The sequence below is a fragment of the Euprymna scolopes genome, chromosome 7 (genome assembly GCF_053919585.1).
Source record: "Euprymna scolopes isolate OS-2025 chromosome 7, ASM5391958v1, whole genome shotgun sequence".
Lineage (NCBI taxonomy): Eukaryota > Metazoa > Mollusca > Cephalopoda > Sepiida > Sepiolidae > Euprymna > Euprymna scolopes.
In genome coordinates, this window is record NC_136488.1 from 113,594,001 (window position 1) to 113,606,167 (window position 12,167).

The following is a 12,167-nucleotide window of genomic DNA, read 5'->3' on the forward strand; positions in this document are numbered from 1 at the left end:
TATTTAAACAGTTTCTGAGCAAAGTATTAAATCACAAAACCTTCATAAATGGGCCCTGTAGAAAGGTTTGTTTCAGAAATTGGTCATTCTTTCATATTCTGAAAAATGAATAGAGCAAAAAGCAACAGCATCTTGATAGCAGCAGGCAAGGTAAAAGATATTTTGTTAGAGCAAATAGGAAATACTTGTAAATATTGTAAAGTACCACAATAATAATTATTTCATGGGTGAACAGCAATACTTTTAAGTGTTCATTTAAAGATGACTTAGAATCCCAGTGGAAGTGGAGAAAATAAAGAAAACACTGCTAGCCTGTTATATGATTTCCATTTTTAAAGAGTTTGATTTATGTCCAAATCTTGCATATGGCTTCAGTTCCTCTTGATTTGGATAATGGCTTCCTGAGAATGACGACAAGTATAATTGGCAAAGAAAGGGAAATGCACTGGTGGATGGGGTGAAGATGCAAAGATAATGTCACTTTGTTTTTTCATATACACTTACTTTGAAGCTTTTCGTTGGAAAAGATTAAAAATGTAGCCAAGTCTAGGAAGTCAGCAACCAAAACACTTTCTGCTTTAATATGCACAGAATCGCAAAGAAAAATACACAGAAATGGTGCAGGTAGTGAAACAAGAAAAGAAGAAAATTAATAATACATACTAGAAAAAATTCCACTTGAAACTAATCAAATGGACAAATAAACCAAAGTAAAGAGAGAAAGAAAACGAGAATTGGAAGGTTTTTAATCGTCTAAAATCTGGATTTATTTAAACACCTCTTAAGACATTGAGAAGTTTCAGGTATAAGAAAAAAAAATCTCATCTTTTAAAACTTGAAAAATTGGTAACTCCAAACGTTTGGCAAACAGTCTTGGGCAAAAATAACTTGGACTCAATAATGGAATGATCAATGGATGATTTAAATATGAACATGTGTTCAGTTTAAAGTGAAGCATGAACATTCAAATTAGATGTGATAATTAGCAACTAGATTTTTATTAAAAAACTTGGCTATTGTTATTAACTCTTAAGATGGAAAAATTGGTAACAGAGTAACTGCATAAGAATAAAACAGGAATAGAGAGATCATAGCTGATATTTCATATATTCAGTGGTATACTGAAAAGAGTGCCAACAAAAATAGATTGCCAGTAACTAAAGAGTCCAATGAAACAAATTTCATACATTAGCAAGAAGAGTAAAAATACTTTAATATTCATTTGTTATTGAACCAATTAATGCATAGTAAAGTCAGAAAAAATTACCTTTTATTCTTAGAGGAAAATGTTAAAAAACAAAAAACAATGAAACTAGGTCAAAAAGTTGCTGGATTCATAGCCAGACTGACAAAGCATACGATCCCAGATAATGCTGTGCAGCCTTGCCAGTTTAAATAAATTAGAACATTAAAATATGAATTTGAATTTGAATGGAATGTAAGAATAACCTATTTCATAAGGCATTCTTGATATACTAAACAGTAATGTTACAAAATGGAAGACAACAATGCTAAAAACACCTAGGGAAGTCAGTATTGACAAAAATGCATCATATAGGTTGATGTGTATCAGGCAATACAATTCAGCTGAGGGTGTGTGTATGTGTTAAATTGCAATATATTCCTTAAAGAAACAAATTTTCTGGTATGTACTACCTTAAATTTTGATTTAAATTTGCTTTAAGACTGCATAATGAAATTTAATTTTTTTTTAAATTCCTCTCAAGCTTGATTTTAACATATCAATCTCTTCTATTTCTGATATTGAAAACAATTCAAGAAATACTCAAGCCTAAATTTAACAATGTTTATTCAGGAGAGTCTGTTATTCTCCACTATATCAAAAATGACTTGTAAAGTGATATGAAACCGACTTTCAAATCCAAACTACTAGTACCCTATACTGCACTTGACATAGTGAACAAGAAGTTGGAATGTCTGCAAAAAAGAGTATTACAGTCAACCAATTACTTTGCATGGGCAGCTCTCTTTTTTGTTATAAAAAAATATTGGAAGAATTAGAATATGTATTGAACAATTCGGTTTTTTTTTTTTTTTTTTTTTTTACATAGGTGTCACCACTTATCAAGGCCGATAGGCCACTCAAGGATAAGGGTTAAAGAGTGTAGAGTAGTCAAAAGGACAATATAGTAATCGATAGTAATGGAAGTTCGGTAAATTTGTTAACTTAAGTGGAACGGCTCATCAGAAACTTGTTCACGTTGGACTTGAAGACAACCATATTATAGACAGCTGGAAAGCAGGAAAACGGAAGACAATTCCACAGGCGTGCAGTTCTAAGAAAGAAGCTTTGATCATGGAATCTATGTTTAGGTTTAGGCACAGATAAAGAGTGGGGAAAATTATTGATAATGTTTTCAGCTAGTCTAGTGTTTCTTGTGAAAGTTTGGCGAGGGGGGACCATAGATTGAAGCTCAGTTGAACACTTTCCATGAAAATAACGATAAAGCAGAGACAAACTCGCAACATCTCTTCTGTGAGATAGAGGTTGCAGCGAAGAGAAAAGGACATCTCCTACTAGGCCACGAAGTCTATTTTGAACCCTATCAAGGCAGGACAAGTCTTTTCTAGCAGCTCCTGCCCATATGTGGCAACAGTATTCCATCCTTGGACGTATCTGGCTCTTATATAGATAGAGAATTGCATCAGCAGTGAGATATCTACTGGATTGATAGAAGGATCCGACCATTTTTCCAGCGGCCTTGGCAACAGATTTGATGTACGTATTCCATTTAAGATCAGGAGTAAAGGTCAAGCCCAGAAGCCTGTCAAAACTTGAGGCCTCCCCAAGACGAGCCATTCATTTTAATTGATGCCAGTGGCACATAAGTATCTATTAGCTTTTCCATAAAAACTTTTCACAAAATTAAATGATATAAATTGCTTTACAAAAATTGTTTTACAGATTCTTTCTTGTAATTGGAGGTTGATGAGGATTTAAAAGAGCTTCTGCCAATCAACACATATAAGGGACTGCTTAGATTTAACTGCCCTCCTTTCAGAGTCAATCCAATTCCAGCCCTATTTCAATAAACAGGATTGACACTTTTGCCAATCCTGTTTATTGATGGGCATCAAAACAGTTCCTCACCTTCCTTATAGCCTAGACCTAGCACCCCGCCACTTTTGGTTATTCCCTAAGCTTAAGGAAAACCTTAGAGGCAATGGAGGAGACGAAAGACACTATGACGAATATCATTGACACACTCACAAGAGGACTTCCATGAGGCCTCGCTAAAGTTGTTGGAATCGCACAACAAGTGCATTGCAGCCGGAGGAGATTACTTTGAAGGAGACTAGAGTTCCATGTGCGTACTATCAATAAAAGTGCCCATATGAAAAAAGTCTGGAAACTTATTGGAAGCATCTTGTATATTGATCACACACTACAACCCATATATTGTTGTTTCTGATGCCTCTAATTATGGTGCTGGATATGTCATTTCACATAGGTTTTCCAATGCCAGCCAAGAAGCAATAGCCCATGCATTCAGGTCACTGACACCCACCGAATAATAGTCAGATAAAGAAACATTAACCATCATTTTTACAACAAAAGAATTCACAATATATTACATGGATGTCACTTTATGCTAATCACAGATCATAAACCTCTGGTTAGCATTTTTAGATCCCAAAAAGTATCCCATATTTTTGCAAAGATGGGCCACTATGCTGTTGAATCATGTTTTTCATTGTTCAACAAATGCAATTGGACATGCAGATGCTTTATCCAGACTCACTGATAAGCAAACTAAAGAGGATCTGTCAAAGCATAAATTAGTTCAATTTTCTCATCAACTGTTAGCACCATCAATTACTTCCAAAATGATTTGCATTTTTCTTGTTTATTACTAATTTATCCTTGTCACGTGTTTATTACTAATTTATCCTTGTCACGTGTTTATTACTAATTTATCCTTGTCACGTGTTTATTACTAATTTATCCTTGTCACGTGTTTATTACTAATTTATCCTTGTCACGTGTTTATTACTAATTTATCCTTGTCACGTGTTTATTACTAATTTATCCTTGTCACGTGTTTATTACTAATTTATCCTTGTCACGTGTTTATTACTAATTTATCCTTGTCACGTGTTTATTACTAATTTATCCTTGTCACGTGTTTATTACTAATTTATCCTTGTCACGTGTTTATTACTAATTTATCCTTGTCACGTGTTTATTACTAATTTATCCTTGTCACGTGTTTATTACTAATTTATCCTTGTCACGTGTTTATTACTAATTTATCCTTGTCACGTGTTTATTACTAATTTATCCTTGTCACGTGTTTATTACTAATTTATCCTTGTCACGTGTTTATTACTAATTTATCCTTGTCACGTGTTTATTACTAATTTATCCTTGTCACGTGTTTATTACTAATTTATCCTTGTCACGTGTTTATTACTAATTTATCCTTGTCACGTGTTTATTACTAATTTATCCTTGTCACGTGTTTATTACTAATTTATCCTTGTCACGTGTTTATTACTAATTTATCCTTGTCACGTGTTTATTACTAATTTATCCTTGTCACGTGTTTATTACTAATTTATCCTTGTCACGTGTTTATTACTAATTTATCCTTGTCACGTGTTTATTACTAATTTATCCTTGTCACGTGTTTATTACTAATTTATCCTTGTCACGTGTTTATTACTAATTTATCCTTGTCACGTGTTTATTACTAATTTATCCTTGTCACGTGTTTATTACTAATTTATCCTTGTCACGTGTTTATTACTAATTTATCCCTGTCACGTGTTTATTACTAATTTATCCTTGTCACGTGTTTATTACTAATTTATCCTTGTCACGTGTTTATTACTAATTTATCCTTGTCACGTGTTTATTACTAATTTATCCTTGTCACGTGTTTATTACTAATTTATCCTTGTCACGTGTTTATTACTAATTTATCCTTGTCACGTGTTTACACTGATGGAAAATACTTTCTATTAGATGTTTACTAGCAAATGGAGATTTTTTTGATCAGCCGCTGAGGAAATGATTTTACAATTACAGCAAATTTTCAGCTGATTTAGAATTCCACACAATGGCACTGCATTCACTTAAATAACATCAACCACATATGTACGCTATCATTTCATCTCCAATTGAATGCTGCATTTGAGCCAGGTGAGAATGGGAAATATTTCAATGGATGTTTTGCTCAATATATCCTCATTTCAGTGGAATTCTTTCGCAGTTGTATTTATAATGAATAATTATTATTAGTGTTGATCTACACAGAATCGTTTTCATCAAGTGTATTTCTTTATATTTGTGTATTATCACACACAAAATACCACTTTATTTCAATGAACATCTCTACAGAATAAACAGCAGAAGTAGAAAATTAGTCCTACAAATGATTTACATTCCAGAGTTTGAAAATTCCTGAGGGGGGTGGGGAAGACAGGCTGAATTAGACAAAAGTCATGAAAAAAAAAAGTTTGTTTTTTATTCTTATGTCATAGAACTCTTCTGGAGTTATTTAATGCCAAAACATTATTTGTTAATGATAATACAATTAGTTGAACACTTGTTGCTATTTTATTCATAGCTGGTAAAAAATCGTGGGTTCATACCTTACCCAACAGTATTTGCACTGAAAGAATTGTAGATAGATCCAATAAGACTTGAAATTGACGTAGCTGAATATTCTTTAAATGAATAAAACAAATATTTCTTAAATTGTTTCCAACAGAATTCTATTAAATACATTCAATTCAGAAACAATTCATTTTAAAATAGGCAAAACTTATTTTTTAGCTGCCAATGGCATCAGATATTTCTTTTTGCATTTCATATTTAACAAACAGATGATCTTTCTTTTTATTGGGTGTGGAAAGTGGTAATGTAAATATTACTAAAAATGCACATGTATAATTATAGATATTGGTTTTTAGAATGGAAGAGTTAGTTGATTATGAAATGCCCAAATGGAGAAATCAGCTGGGAAAGGAAAATGGAAGATAACGGCTGAGGTTTTGCAGTAAGGAGAACTATCATGATGACAGTCTAACATAAAGCAAGTGTCTAAGAGATGCAATTATAGAAGAGGAGAAGATAGAAGAGTCCTGAGGAGAAGGGGACCACGGAGCCAGAAACGGCCAACACATCTGCTGATTCAAGAAATGGTAAGATAATTTCATAGAGACAGGTGAGCAGACAAGAATACCTGCACAACTTTTCAGAAAGATTTCTGAAAGAGAAAGAATTCTAAAAAAGTGGAAAAGAAGTGATACCGAAATAAGAGAATTCAAATGAATAGAATGAAAATAATGTTTCGGAATTTTTCAGATGAAGGTTTTTGATATTTTTGATTATTTCGATTATTCCAACTACTTTTATCATCTTTAACATTTATCATCTCATAACATTTCAGCCAATCTAAGCTCTGATCTTCTTCAGGTGTATCTTATTGAATTCTTGAACCTTTACGGAATTTCAGACAAAACCCTTTATTTAATCCATAGCAGTAGGTTGCTCTCGTTTATCAACCATGATCTAATAGAAATCTTATGTAATTCGCAATTGTATTCTTAATACAGGTTTCACTGAGGATCGAACCTTTAATCTCCAGAAGACTGTAATTCAGATTATTATTACGATACATTTTAAGAAAGTCACAGGTTGACAAAAAACATTGAGAATAGCATCTAAAATGAAAACAGTAGTTCAAATAATACAAGTTGTATTCTAATTGTTTACTATTATTATGTTTTGGATGAAAGACTTATTCTTTTAGGTGTCTTATCATATCCAACATCTTGATAAATATCACATGTGCTCAATGAATAAATGTTTGTTTTTGAAATCAGTCATTATTTTCTGAACAGCCTGATACATAAAAGTGTAAATCACCTAAGACCTAATTGCATGTTCATTAAGATAACTAGATGAAAGAATGTTGGACATGACTTAATCATAAAGCCATAAACAAAATCAGGTTTATAGAAGAGATACAGAAAAAAAAAAAAAATTATGGTTATTTTTATTTGTAGTGATTTGGTTTTATCTGATATTTAGCTTCTCTTTTTTATTTATTTTTTATGTCTGGAGATAATTGAAAACATTCTTTTATAGAAAACAGCAAATTATTTCTTCTTGTTTGTAATGCCCAACAATCTAATAGAAATGGCAAACTCCCTTTGTGGACTGTAGTACTTTGAAGACTTAACAAGTTCTTTGTTAAAAAAGTGTTTTCTTGTCAGTAGATAGTAGAAAGAAACTAAATGAGGAATATAGAGATAATTAAAAGTTTCAAATCTGAATCTACTTCATAGAACAATCAGCTTTTATAGTCACTGGACAGCCATCTTGGAATATTCAGAAAATGAAAAAGTTTAAAAGAATAAGAAAACTATCCATATCAAAAATTTGTCAATTCACAAAATATGAAAAGTAGAATTAAATGTACAAGTATTTCCCTTCAACACAAATGAAACATTTACTGAGAAAATACGGAAATTTAAACTCATTCCTGTGCCAAATCAGAATGGTGTGATCAAAATTGAATAAGATATCAAATTTAAATATCTTTTGTACAATATTCAGGAAACCATCGAAAGTACTTTTGATGTTATTCAATTCGTTGTAGCTGTAGAATTCCAGTAATCAAACAGCAAAAAGAGGAAAACATAAAATTCCAGCAGAAACTAATTTTAAGAGATTTCAATTCTTGTCTGAAACCAGATAATCTATTAGAAATACACAGCAGGAGAAACGCTGTCTGTCCCCACCTTGTCTATGACAAGACAAATCATTTTCAATCCTTCTTCAATGCTATCATTTTCATTTACAATATTTTATATGGATGGAAATTAGTTGATTACATCTAATTAGCATAACAGATTTTATAGATTTAATAAAGTGTACAACATTAATGTTTTAATTTAGAATAAATTTAACAAAATGTTTCTATGGGCGAAAAACAAAAAAATTAAAGTCGTTTGTACAGAAATAATTTTATTCTGCGAATTTAGTTGCTTTTGTAATTTAACAAAACAAAAAGGATTTATATTCAAAGAAAATAAATTTAATTTACACTTCTGAAAAGAATTTTATTATTAAAGCTTATATTAAGTTTGACAAATGTTAGAACCAATATCATTAACAACCATAAATGTATATCTGGATTGTAACGTTATTCTTATTACAAATTAATCATCAAGCTTAAATAAAAAGAGAAACAGAAATTCATATTTTTATACTTATAAACTAATATTTTCTATAGGATGGTACATTTGTTTTTTTACATGGGAATCACTACTTATAAAGGCCTGAAAGCTACTCAAGGATAAGGGTTAATGAGTGCCTGGTAGTCACTGAGACATTGTATTAATAGTGATGAAAATGGGGTACAAATAGATTATTTAGAGGGGTGTCTCAACACAAACTTGTTGCATTACTTTAAGATGACCATATTGTAGTCATCTGAAAAGCAGGCCAGTGGGACAGTTCAACAGGTGGGTAGTTCATGGAATTTGCATTTAGATTTAGGAACAGGTGGAGAGTGGGGAAAACTGTTGATGGTGGTTGTAGATAGATAAGTATTTTTTGTAAAAGTTTGGCAAAAGGGGATATAGATTGACACTCAGACGAGCATTTGTCATAAAAATAATGATAGAGCAGATAGGCTCGCAACGTTTCTTCTGTGAGAAAGAGGTTGTGGGGAAGAAAAATGGGCATCACATACTAGGTTTTAAAGCTGGGTTTTAAACTTTGTCAACCATTTTTCAGTGACCTTGGCAACAGATTTGATATAAGTCTTCCATTTCAGGTCAGGAGTAATCGTCAGACCCAGAAAATTGTCAAAAGAGGGAATTGCTTTTAGACAAGAGCCATTTATATCAATTGAGATCAAATGGGGATCAGAGCATTTATGGTGAAAAGATAAAAATGTGGTTTTGGATGCATTAAAATTAATCACTTTTTACCCCATTGTACGAGATGCTCAAGATCTGAGGACAGAAACTCAGAGAGATTTTGATCGTTGTTATCCTTTGAAGTGTTGCCATAGATTGTAGTGCCATCTGTGTGTATGTCGATAAATGAACTTAGAATGTGATTTGGGTGATCATTGATGAAGATAAGGAAGAGAGTTGAGACTAGGATGAATCCTTGAAACATGCCAGCATTGATACTTTGAGCTTCAAACTTTTGCCCATCAACTATTTGTATAAACCTATCCGAGAGAAAAGATTTGATGGTTGAGAAGAAATTTCCAGATATAGATGAAAATCTTGTGAAGTAGACCTTAATGGCAAACCCTATTAAATACCTTTGATATGTAAGAGCTATTGCTTGAGAGCAAACCCCTGTCGATCAATTTACTGATCCTATGTGAATTTACAATCAGTACATCAGCTGTAGATTTCGCCGAATAGAAACCCTATTGCTTGTCACTGAGTAGGTTATTTTTGCTGAGGTAGTTGACAATTTCTCTATTTAGCTAGTATAATATATACACGAAAGAATTCAAAGGAAAAAAGAAAAGCTGAATCTTTTTTTTTTTAATTACTTTAACGAAATTCATTTTGTATTTCATGAGATTCAATATTACAAATTATTGCACAAATTATTGCAATGCTATGTTAATCAGCTGGCTTGATTAAATATCTGGAACAAAAAAGTAATTTTTTTGTGATCAAGTAAAGCATATATTAGTATCCAATTTAAAAGTTTATAAAAACCTTCATTTTTGTGGGTTGAAAGTGAGAGTTATAATCTTGTAAATGGCTTGTAGTAAAACAGCATAAATCATTGAATATACATTTTTGTGAATATTGGAAATTCTGTACACACAGGAGGGAAGGAAATTATAAGTAATTTAAAAAATACGAATAATAATAGCAAATAAATAAAATATATTTTGCCTAATCAAGTTTAATTCATTAATTCCATGCTAAAAATGCTGAACTCAGTTAATTGAAACATGAACTATTTCATCACAATTCTTGTTCTTGCCATTACATATGTATAACATCGCACACCAACAGACAAAAGAAAAGTTTTCAGTTAAAAACAAATTAGCAGCAAAAATGAAGCACAAATTAGGATTATATTAGGTTTACTTTTTTCCCCCTCTTGTTCTGAAGTAAGTAGCTGCAAAACGCTATGACTTATTCGGAGAAGTCAATTTCTAAATTTGTCAGCATGTAAAACATGTTAGGGTGAATAAAAAAATTATAAAATCATGGAAAAGGAACAAATCAGAAGAAAAACGCTCCAAGAAACAAATGAAAAATCTATGGTACACATCTACTGACTACTCAGCAACTGAACAAAGGATTGAAGACCAAGCTAAACAGATCCTCAATGGAGGCTGGTTTTCAGTCATTGAACTAACAGAAATCCAACAAAATTTAGATAGTATAACAGATCAAGAAATGCCCATTAAAAAATAAGTGAAAACGCACATTAACACCGAAACTGAAGAAAGGAAAACAAAACTCACTGGAGAGAAAACAAGAGAAGTTGAAAATATCAAATGAATTATGTATGAGAATAAAATAAAACTACTGTCACTAAAAACACAAACAGAATAAAAAAAATTAAAATCAGAAACGGAAAAGTTGAACAAATTCCTCTCAGGTACTATCACAGATCTAAACAATTTAATATATGCTGGGGCAAAATCAGTAAGCATGAAACAAAAACTCAAACAAAAACTGGCCACAACAAACGATTACAAAACCTGGATGGAAAATAAAACTGAAAATCCAAGTCATGAAACATAGAAAAGAAACTAAAACCATAAATACACTGAGAGAGAATAGAAAATTGTGGAAAAGGGGAAATCTGGTGCCCAAGTAAAGACTCAATAAAAACATGAAGAACTAAAACAAAAGAAGGAAGACTAAGATGTGACAAATACAAATTGGAACAGTACAAAGAAACCATGACTTTTGAAACAAATGAGACAATTTTATAAAAATATGAACAGAAGAATAACAAGAACAAAACAATCGTAACCAAACATTTTTGGAGTCAGATATAGGAACAACCTCAAAACCACAACAAAGACACCAAATGGCGATCCTAAGGAAATTGGCAAACTAGAAAGCACCACGTCACAATGCTGTGATGAGAACAGGTACTACACTTTGATAAAACAAAAATAATGTCTTTATGGCAAGGCATTTTTAAATGAAAAAAAAAAAAAAGATTTTAATCTATTATCTTTTAATGGTGTTGGTAGTATACTATTTGTTCTATTGTTATAAGACCGTCCTCCCAAGAATTATCTCCTCCTTATTTAAGAGGTGGGTAGGAACAATCCTCTCAAGTATTACATCCACCCAAACTAGAAAAAATATGTAATTGAAGGGGGCATATTTATGCTAATATCAATAATAAAAGATGGTTGAAAATTTTAATGAATATATAAGAAACTGAAAAATCCTGAAAAAGGTTAAATGACTGTCTAAAATTTGAGAGGAACTCTTCATCTGACATTATGTGAGCAACACAAAACTACCAAAAAATGACCATCACCACACAAATCTCTTGTCTGCCCACATACACCACATTTCTCCATCTAGCTCACTGTTACTTAGGAAGTCTTTAACACTTAAAATATGTGCTGCTTCTTTGAATCGTCCAACTTTCCACTGTTCTTGTCTATAATTCAACCCATAAAGGTAAATATTTTCTCTTTTCCCTCCATATGTAGTCATTATAAGTTAACTGATTCAAGGTCAGAGGTTACATCTGCTGAAATGTTGTGTGAATTGACATCCAAAATGTAAACAGTAAGCCAAATAATTCAAATTACCACTCAGCACAAAATTTAAAAACAACAAATAATAATAAAAAGATAAACACATAGTTTACCCTGACATATAGTATGGTGATGAAAACTTACATAGGTGAACATTTTTTTTTAACTTGACAAATGAGCATGCCTTACATTTCATATTATGCAAAATGTTTAATACAAACAATATAAAATGAAGTTTTTGTTGATCCATGTTGGTGAAACTGCAGTCACACACAGAGAATCATAAATAGTAACAATTAAACCCTTCAGGCCATAATCAGCATCAGATCGATTAACTAGGTTTAATAAAAGACTTTAATTCTTGGCATTTTGATTGGATATCACTTAAAAAAAAAAACTAATTGCATA

The 12,167-nt window shown here is 31.7% G+C and overlaps 1 protein-coding gene across 24 annotated transcripts in view; it reads right to left on the reverse strand.

Annotated features, from left to right (window-relative positions):
* The window catches only part of LOC145279892 (protein scribble homolog), a 772,271-nt gene that overhangs the window by 466,165 nt on the left and 293,939 nt on the right, over positions 1-12,167 (reverse strand). The window lies entirely within an intron of this gene.